Here is an 11,045-nt window from a genome sequence, read left to right as displayed (position 1 = left end):
AGAAGATATTCATCCGACTGTTCCAAACCCTTACAATTTGCTCAGTAACTGTTCATCGATGAGAAACAGGGGTATGCTAAAGGGGTCCTAACACAAAGGTTGGGACCCTGGAAACGCCCTGTGGCCTACCTGTCTAAGAAATTGGACCCTGTGGCCTCCGGCTGGCCACCGTGCCTAAGGATGGTGGCTGCTATTGCTGTCCTGATCAAGGATGCTGGAAAATTGACTTTGGGACAGCCACTCACCATCCTAGCACCCCACGCAGTGGAGGCCTTGGTAAAGCAGCCCCCAGACCGCTGGCTCTCTAATTCTCACACCAAGCCTTGTTACTGGATGCAGAACGGGTTCAGTTTGGGCCCGTAGTCACCCTCAATCCTGCCACCTTGCTTCCTCTACCAGAGGAGGCAGAACAGCATGACTGCCTACAAATCCTCGCAGAAGTACATGGAACCAGGCCGGACCTATCGGACCAGCCTCTTCAGAATGCTGACCACACATGGTACACGGATGACAACAGCTTCTTGGCAGAGGGAGAGTAAAAGGCTAGAGCTGCGGTCACTACGGAGGACAAAGTGATTTGGGCGAAAGCCCTGCCTGCTGGTACCTCCACACAACGGGCTGAACTCATCGCCTTGACTCAGGCGTTCAAGATGACAAAAGGTAAGAGGCTAAATATATATACAGACAGCCGTTATGCCTTTGCCACGGCACACATCCACGGGGAGATCTACCGGAGGCGAGAGCTGCTCACATCTAAGGGTAAAGATATTAAAAATAAGGCTAAAATTCTGGCCCTCTTAGAAGCCCTATTCTTGCCCAAAAGACTGAATATTATGTATTGTCCAGGACACCAGAAAGGGCACAACCCAGAGGCACAAAGAAACCGGCTGGCCGATGCCACGGCATGAAAAGCGGCCATGAACAAACAAATCTTGCCCTTAAATAGCCCAGACCAACCCACGCCCCCACCAGTGGGACAAACCAGTTGGGTTTATGCCCATGAGGACATAGAGCTCCTAGAAAAAATGGGGGCCATCTACCACCCTCAACTAAAACAGTGGGTCTAATTGATCTCCTTTTTACATAAATTAACCCATTTGGGGTTTAAGAAGATAAAAACCTTACTAGATCGGGAAGAGATAAATCTGTGTTTTTTTTTTTAAATCGGGACAAAGCGATACAAAAGGTGACTGAGAGTTACAAAGCGTGTGCTCAGGTTAACCCGGAAAGGACCATGATTAGACAAGGAGTTCGTCCTAGGGGACACCGTCCCGACATCCATTGAGAAATTGATTTTACTGAAATTAAACCAGGTATATATGGATACAAGTATCTCCTAGTGTTTGTAGACACCTTCTCAGGATGGGTCAAAGCCTTCCCCACGAAACACGAGACTACAAAAATGGTCACCAAGAAGCTCCTCGAGAAAATCTTTCCCAGGTATGACATGCCTCAAGCGTTGGGGTCGGACAACGGGCCCGCTTTCGTCTCCCAAGTAAGTCAGTTGGTGGCCAAATTGCTGGGGATTGATTAAAAATTACATTGTGCCTATAGACCCCAGAGTTCAGGTCAGGTAGAACACATAAATAGAACAATTAAGGAGACTTTATCCAAACTTACGCTTGCAACTGGCTCAAAGGATTGGGTGGCCCTCCTTCCCCTAGTTCTATATCGGGCCCGGAATACCCCGGGCCCCCATGGTCTAACTCCTTTTGAAATAATATATGGAACACCACCCCCATTTGTCCATTTCTTTGATTCAAACATTGCTGATTTTGCTGACAGCCCTTCTCTGAGGGCCCATTTACAGGCCCTACAGATTGTGCAGAGAGACGTCTGGAGACCTTTGGCCACTGCTTACCAGGACAAGCTTGAGCATCCGGTGGTGTCACACCCATTCCAGATTGGAGACACCGTGTGGGTGCACAGACACCAGACCAAGAATCTCGAGCCACGGTGAAAAGGACCCTACACCGTCCTCCTGACTACCCCGACCGCCCTAAAGGTAGACGGAGTCTCGGCTTAGATCCACGCACCACACGTCAAGGCAGTCCGGTCTGAGGAATTGACTAATCACAACACTACACCCCAGACATGGAGAGTTCAGCGCATTCCAAACCCCTTAAAGTTAAAACTCCTACGTGGCTCCTCCTAGCCCTTTTGTGGCCTAGAGTCAGTGGGGGAATAAGCCCCCACCAGACAGAAATTTCTTGACCAAGTCGAGTGAAAGATTTCACTCAAAGTTAACAAAAAAAAAAATGGGGGAATGAAAGACCCCAGCTTAGCAGCAGTAACGCCATTTTGCAAGGCTGTACTTAAGATGACTGGTTCAGGGAAAGGTTAGAACACTGAGTACACAGCGGCTGCCAAGCAGGATGTGTTTGGTTGAAGGCCTGGCAACAGGACGACTTCGGTTGAGCACCTGACAATGAAAAAAAAGCCCCGAGAGAGGTCCCACACCCTGGTGGGGGGCCGAGTCAGTCGTTATGTTCCAAGAAGGTAGCTAAGAAACTTGCCCCCGGGCTGAACCCTTGGGGGGCCGAGTCAGCCGTTATGTTTCAAGAAGGTAGCTAGGAAACTTGCCCCCGGGCTAAACCCTTGCCATATTAGAATCCACCAATTATATCCCTGTAACCATGCATCTGCTTCTGTATGCTTGCTTCTGCTCCCCAAAATCCTATAAAAGCCCATCCTTGGTTCCGTGGGGTGCGCCAGTCCCCCGAGTGACTGAAGCGCCCGCAGGTGCCTGTGCCTGTGTATCCCGACAATAAACCAAATCCTCTTGCTGACTGCATCCTGTGGTGTCTCGGTCTGGTCTTTGGAGTTGGAGGGTCTCCATCCTGAGGGAAAGTTCTCCCTGAGAGCTTTTCAGTACCATGGGATGATAATCACCAAGAACAGCAGTGACAGTGGAGGGGATCAACCTGAGTTTAGAGTGCTACAGAGGGCAGAGCTGGAGAAGTGATGCCAGGCCTTTGGAGAAGCCCAGATTATCATGTATAGATCCCAGACATTGAAATAAGAACCTGTATCATTGAAGTTGCCTTGGGGACCTCAAGATTTTTGAGATGCCAGTCATAGGAGATTGCCTGAGGAATGATGTTAACAGGGAGTGGAACCATCCCAGGAAAAGAAGTTTGTTGTGGTCAACAAAGACGAAAAAAGGAGTTGGAGATTTGAGAACTGCTTTGACATCAAACATGGTGATGCACAGTTTGGAGTTTGCCCACCTGGTTTCCTGTTTTGCTTTGGATATTACAGTTAAGTGACTGGATGGATCTCAGAAGAGATTTAGAACTTTGGACTTTTAACATTGTTGAGACTGCTGTAGACTATGGGGACTTTGGAAGTCAGACAAGATGTACTTTTTATTATGCTATGGCTAGATATGGCCCCCATAGACTCATGTGTTTGAACAAGCCTATGAGAGCCAGGGAATGGAATGTGATGGTTTGTATATGCTTGTCCACTGAGTGGTACTATTAGGAGGCATGGCCTTGTTGGAGTAGGTGTGTCACTGTGGGTATGGGCTTAAGATTCTCACCATAGCTGCCTGGAAGTCAAGTCTTCTGCTAACAACTTTTAGAGGAAGATGTTGAACTCTCAGCTCCATCTACATGCTGCCTATCTGGATGCTGCCATGCTCCTGCCTTAGTGATAATGGACTGAACGTCTGAACCTGTAAGCCAGCCCCAATTAAATGTGGTCCTTAAAAGAGTTGCCTTGGTCATGGTGTCTGTTCACAGCAGTAAAACCCTAACCATGATAAGCATCATCATATTTGTGATACATCTTATTTTTAAAGCAGCACTGCAAAGTGGGTACTTTTGTAGTCATTCCATCTACACATGAAGACACCAAGATTCTTAAGAAGTCTATCAAGGGGCAGATAGAGACTCTAAATTCAGCATGGTCTGCCTCTTAGCAAGTTTCTCCATGCTACACAATCACACAATATATTCCTTTCAGTGGTTGGAAGACTTGAAAAAAATCTTTCTTTTATGTGTGATGCATTTAAGGTAACCAATCAGCCAATTTCTTCTTTTCTTCTTCCCTTGCTGTTTTACTTGACAGCATCTGCAAATTCATTTACTACTTCTACCAATTTTTAGTCCTAAGAAAAAAATGTTATCTTCTTTTTTCTCCCTCTCTACCCACACACTGGATTTCCTCCACAGAGCATGCTGGGTCTGGGGCTGTATCTCGGTGACAGAGCAGTTGCCCAGCCTTGGGTTCAATACCAAGTAAAGGCGCTGATGGGTCACAGTATCTTTACTGGGAGAGTGACTGGAAACAGGTTGTTTTACTAGTCTAGGATGGAAACATTTAAGTCTTCAGAGGAAAAGTCTTTGAAGTGTGGAGGGATGCAGTGAAGTACTCTTCAGAAGGAAAAGGATCCAGTTTAGGCCCTATCCACTGGCCCCACCCTGACACTGGATCGTTTTCCTTCCTGAAAAGCACTTCATTCCATCTCTTCATACTTCAAAAAGTTGTTCTTACTTGAAGCTTAAACAAAAACATTACTCAGCTGCTTTTGCTTTGGATTCCAGTGTGAAGAAAGAACTCTGAGCAGCCAACAAGCTGCTCCAGCAATGGAAACATGTCAGTATTGACAACAGCTTAGTAAGGCCACCTCTGCAAGGAAACGTGAAGTGTAAGGAGCCCAGGTGAGCTGCTAGAAGCAACCTTGGGATCAATTAAACAAGCTTCCAGACACACATTTCTGTCTTTCTTTTTAATAAGTGCCAGGGTTCTGGAAGGAAAAGTATTATGTTTGATTATTCAGTACACTATGAATAAGTACAGAAAGAGTATTCAAACTAAATATTCTCTTTTACCTAAGGATCCTTTTCATGTCAACGAAGCTACAAATCAAAAATAGTCCATTAAAGGAGACAATACTTGCATTTCCATTCTGTTGAATGAAAGTGAATGACTTGTTTTAGTGATACAAATATATTTATGTATTTTTCTCTTATTGAACATAGATTTTTTTCATAAAATATATTGATTACTGTTTCCTCTTTCCCTATTCCTCCCCGTTCCTCCCCACCTTTCCTCCATTCTGGTTCCATGCTCCTACTGTCTTGTTAGATGGCAAACAGGCGCTCTCTTTTTCTGACTAGAACCATGGAAGCTGTACAGAGAAGAAAAAGAAGGTTGCTGCTGTGCCAGAAACCCTTAAAAAGCAAAGGAATTTTGCAGAGTCGAAGGTGAAGCAACCGAGGAAGAGGTTTGCCCTGAAGACACTGAAAGACAAGGAGGAAGTTCATCTATGAGAAGGTGAAGCACTATCACAAGGAGTATAGGCAGATGGACCTGACTGAAAGTCACATGGCTAAGATAGCAAGGAAAGCTGGGAACTTCTATGTGCCCGCAGAACCAAAACTGGCCTTTGTCACCAGGATCTGAGGTATCAGTGGAGTAAGCCCAAAGGTGTGCAAGGTACTGCAGCTGTTTCGTCTTCAGCAGCTCTTCAATGGCTCCTTTGTTAAGCTCAACAAGGCTTCAGTTAACACGCTGAGGATTGTGGAACCATACATTGCATGGGAGAACCCCGACCTGAATTCAGCAAATGCGCTCATCTACAAGCAAGAATGGCAAAATCAATAAAAAGCAGATTGCCTTGACAGATAATTCCTTGATTGCTCAATCTCTTGGTAAATTTGGCATCATTTGCACAGAAGATCTAATTCATGAGATCTGTGTAGTTGGGAAATGTTCAAGGAAGCAAATAACTTCCTATGGCCCTTCAAACTATCTTGCCCATGAGGTGGAATGAAGAGAAAGACAACTCACTTTGTAGAAGGTGGAGATGCTGGCAACAGGGAAGACCAGATAAACAGACTTATTAGACGGATGAACTAAGGTGTCGCCCCTGGTATTTTTATAACCTGGTCAGTTAATAGTCACATCTTGGCAAAAAAAGAAAGAAAACAAACAGGCATCTAAGAAATAATAATAAAATAAAATAAGATAAAACAAAACAAACCAATTAGAACAGGAAAAAGAACAAAGAAAAAATGAACTAAAGAAACAGCACAAGAAACCCATAAAGACACAGAGACACATACATTTATAAACACAGAAACACCATAAAAGCACAAAACTTGAAATATATATATATGAAAAGGATCTGTAAAGGAAAAAACCAAAGCAAAACCCTTGACAAAGAACCTTCAAACCCCAAAGATGCCATTGAGTGGCTTTTGGCTTTCTGTTGGCCATACACCGCTGAGAATGAGGCCTACTCTTAAGAGTGCTTTGATTCTCCAAGTGGATAAAAGACCTCCACATCAAACCACATACACTCAAACTAATAGAAGAAAAACTAGGGAAGCATCTGGAACACATGGGCACTGGAAAAAATTTCCTGAACAAAACACCAATGGCTTATGCTCTAAGATCAAGAATCGATAAATGGGATCTCATAAAACTGCAAAGCTTCTTCTGTAAGGCAAAAGACACTGTCATTAGGACAAAACGGCAACCAACAGATTGGGAAAAGATCTTTACCAATCCTACAACAGATAGAGGCCTTATATCCAAAATATACAAAGAACTCAAGAAGTTAGACTGCAGGGAGACAAATAACCCTATTAAAAAATGGGGTTCAGAGCTAAACAAAGAATTCACAGCTGAGGAATGCCGAATGGCTGAGAAACACCTAAAGAAATGTTCAACATCTTTAGTCATAAGGGAAATGCAAATCAAAACAACCCTGAGATTTCACCTCACACCAGTGAGAATGGCTAAGATCAAAAACTCAGGGGACAGCAAATGCTGGCGAGGATGTGGAGAAAGAGGAACACTCCTCCATTGTTAGTGGGATTGCAGACTGGTACAACCATTCTGGAAATCAGTCTGGAGGTTCCTCAGAAAATTGGACATTGAACTGCCTGAGGATCCAGCCATACCTCTCTTGGGCATATACCCAAAAGATGCCCCAACATATAAAAAAGACACGTGCTCCACTATGTTCACAGCAGCCTTATTTATAATAGCCAGAAGCTGGAAAGAACCCAGATGCCCTTCAACAGAGGAATGGATACAGAAAATGTGGTACATCTACACAATGAAATATTACTCAGCTATCAAAAACAATGACTTTATGAAATTCGTAGGCAAATGGTTGGAACTGGAAAATATCATCCTGAGTGAGGTAACCCAATCATAGAAAAACACACATGGTATGCACTCATTGATAAGTGGCTATTAGCCCAAATGCTTGAATTACCCTAGATGCCTAGAACAAATGAAACTCAAGATGGATGATCAAAATGTGAATGCTTTACTCCTTCTTTAAAAGGGGAACAAGGATACCCTTGGCAGGCAATAGAGAGGCAAAGATTAAAACAGACACAGAAGGAATACCCATTCAGAGCCTGCCCCACATGTGGCCCATACATATACAGCCACCCAATTAGACAAGATGGATGAAGCAAAGAAGTGCAGGCAGACAGGAGCCGGATGTAGATCTCTCCTGAGAGACACAGCCAGAATACAGCAAATACAGAGGTGAATGCCAGCAGCAAACCACTGAACTGAGAACAGGACCCCCATTGAAGGAATCAGAGAAAGAACTCGAAGAGCTTGAAGGAGCTCGAGACCCCTTATGAACAACAATGCCAAGCAACCAGAGCTTCCAGGGACTAAGCCACTACCTAAGGACTATACATGGACTGACCCTGGACTCTGACCTCACAGGTAGCAATGAATATTCTAGTAAGATCACCAGTGGAAGGGTAAGCCCTTGGTCCTGCTAAGACTGTTTTTTTTTTTTTTTTTGGTTCTTTTTTTCGGAGCTAGGGACCGAACCCAGGGCCTTGCGCTTCCTAGGTAAGCGCTCTACCACTGAGCTAAATCCCCAGCCCCGGTCCTGCTAAGACTGAACCCCCAGTGAAAGTGATTGTTGGGGGGAGGGTGGCAATGGGGGGAGGATGGGGAGGGGAACACCCATAAAAAAGGGGAGGGGGAGGGATTAGGGGGATGTTTGCCTGGAAACCGGGAAAGGAATAACACTCGAAATGTAAATAAGAAACACTCAAGTTAATAAAAAAAAAAAAAAAAAAGAAAGAGTGCTTTGATTCCCCATTGAGACTCCCTTGGAGAAAACTAATTTTTCATTTGCAAATGGCTATCAATTAGATATAGCTTCTGGATTAGGGATGGGATAATATGCCCACTTGTTTCAGCTCTAGAACCCCATCTGGTGCAGACCTGTGTAAGCACCATGTATGCTGCCTCAAACTCTCTGAGTTCACACATGTCCAGCCCTGCTGTCTCTAAAAGACCTTGATTCCCTGGTGTCCTGCATCACCTCACATCTCTGTCTTACATTCTTTCTACATCTTCTTCCACAGAGTTCCTTCATCACTGAGAGGAGGGATTTGATGGGGACATCCCTTTTAAGGCTGAGTGTTCCAAGATCTCTTATCCATTGTGTGCTGTCTGACTGTGGGGCACTATATTTGTTACTTTCTGTATCAAGAAGAGTCTTCTCTGATGATGGCTGAGCAAAGCACTGATCTATGAGTATAGCAGAATGTCACAAGGCATCACTTAATTGTGATATCCCTACATCAGGACAGTAGTATTTGTTTTTTCCCTAGGTCTCTAATCTATCTAGTCTCAGGTTCTTGGCCACCCAAGAAGTATTGAGTACGGGTTCCATCTCATGAAGATGGCCCTAACTCACATCAGATATTGGTTGGTTACTTTAACAAGCTTGATGCCACTATTGCACCAACTTATCTGAAGCAGGTAGTCCTGGCTTCTTTAGAAACACAGTTGTGCCACGTGCTGTTTTTCTGGACGTTGTCTTGTGAGAGAATGTTTGGCTGAAGCAGACACATGAGAAGGCATGTGAAGTTTTGCTGGAGGGGATGCTTCGGAGGACACATGATATTTGGAAAGAGTATAAATGAAACTCCATAAACAGTGAGAGGTCACTCTTGCATTGCAATACCATACTATGCTTTGCTGGTCTTTGATGGTCTTCACTTCATAGAGAGAAATGCATAAAAAATTTTGTTATGGTATTCTGGCTGATTCTGGTAACTTCCATTGACTCGTACTGATTTGACAGAGCCTCATGATTTCTGCTGGATCATGCCACTGCTACTGATTCATGTTGGTGTTTGCCATTGAACTGGACAATTGGTATCCTGACAACAAAGAGCAAAATCTCCCCAAAGAGCTACTACAAAACAGGTCCACAACCCCCTTTTCCCATTAACCTTCTTTCTCTCCAACCTCTGGTCACTGGGCTAGAACAGAGGTTGAGGCATTTAAGAACACTAAATAAAGTATAGAAAAATCTAAGTCTACACTTACCTTTGAGGCAGGTCACCATTGTAGAAGGAAGAGTTTATAGCTGTGTTGGTATTCTTTCTCCTTTGGTAGCATGAGTCCAGTACCATGAACTCATGGATATTAAGACTCTAGGTAGGAACCTTCTTGACTTTTCTGTGTTCAGCGATGCATGTATGATTATGCATCTTCAGCATTAGGGCCTTTCCATCAGTTTGTGGAGAACAAACAACAGCCCTGGGTTATTTGCAGGTTCCTAGGGGACCTCTTTGCCCAAGAACTAACTCCATTAGAAATGACTTATTACAGAGATATCTTTTGAAAGTCTGGAAAGAAATTGCCATTGGAAGCACAAACTAAAAAATAAAGTCAGTTTTAACAACACAGACTCATATATGCTTCCAAAACCTTTCCCTTTAAGTTTTTATAGACATAGCTGGTTTATTTAATCTGGTGGTGTTACTCCGCCAGCACAGCCATTCATTTCTTCAGTAGGCATATGTTGAGTATCTGTTTATTCCAGGTAGTGACCTAAGAGCCTAGACACAAAGTTAAGAGCATATCCTCAGGAAGGAGGCCAGTGTGGCAGATGGTTAGGCCAACAGCAGTGTCAATACAATGTGGTAAACAATATCTGACACAAATATACGTGGGAGATGCACAAGACAACTGGGAGAGAGAAGGAAATTCCGATGCCTCATGGTGAAAAATCAACATTATGAGTGACTTACAGATTGCTTCAGTTAGTAGGGCTCATTTTGTTCTCAAATGTTCCAGGATAAGTACTGCCCTTTGCAAACTCTAAAAGAAACATTATTCTGATGATGACAAACTCAGTGGCACCTGATTGCCTATGCCTTGTACACACGGGCAGAGGTCATTTGACACTGTGCTTTTCATGTGCCTGGGCTTCAACTGAAACTTGTCATGATGCCAAGTGCAGTTTCCATCTATGATGTATCTCAATGCTCAAAAAAATTTAATTTGGAGCATTTAAGATTTCATATTATGACTGGGGACACTGGGCCTGAATATCTTAATAAAGCTGATATTTTTCTTTCTTTTCCCTTACTGAGGTAGAGGCTTATATATACCATGGTGAACTTGCTGAAGATTACCTTGAAATTTCTGATCCTCCTGCCTTTACTTCTGAGGTGCTAGAATTATAGATATGCAGTACCACACCTGGCTTATGTGATTCCAGGGCTAGAACCCAGGGTTCATGAAGGCTGGTCAAGCCACCTACAAACTGAGTTACATCCCCAGACCCAATAAAGCAGTTTCAAAAAAACTATGAACTGTCTATTCCAAAGGGTTTCCCTCAGCAAGCACGGCTTGTCACATAAGCAGTTGTTGAACTGAGTTAATTCTATGGGTCTTCTGGTTCCTCTGCAGTGGTCTCATTGGCTCTAAGACGTGTCTTACTGTGACAATTCTTTCTCTTTTCAAATAATACCACTGTACATGAGTTCCTTTAATTCAGAAACTTACTGTTCGAACTTCCAAAAGAACTGTATAAAATCTTCATTAATAAAAAGAGAATAATTGAATGGGATGCCTGGACATGTTCCCAGAAATGTCTGCAACCTTGAAAAAATAGCTTACATTTTTACTCAGCCACAGGAATAGAACTAAAGGGTAATTCAGGACAAGTAAAAGCTATGATATCATGTCATCTGCAAATAGGGATACTTTGGCTTATTCCTTCCCATTCACGTTATTTTAATGTCCTT

At 43.6% G+C, this 11,045-nt stretch overlaps 1 pseudogene; it reads left to right on the top strand.

The window, feature by feature from the left end:
- Nucleotides 1–414: 414 nt before the first annotated feature.
- Nucleotides 415–5,868, top strand: LOC148000188 (large ribosomal subunit protein uL30 pseudogene; annotated as a pseudogene).
- Nucleotides 5,869–11,045: the final 5,177 nt, after the last annotated feature.

The sequence above is a fragment of the Rattus norvegicus genome, chromosome 17 (genome assembly GCF_021556685.1).
Source record: "Rattus norvegicus strain SHRSP/BbbUtx chromosome 17, alternate assembly SHRSP_T2T, whole genome shotgun sequence".
In the NCBI taxonomy this organism is placed as follows: domain Eukaryota; kingdom Metazoa; phylum Chordata; class Mammalia; order Rodentia; family Muridae; genus Rattus; species Rattus norvegicus.
Note: the sequence above shows the minus strand (reverse complement) of the source record. Positions and strands in the feature narration are given on the sequence as shown.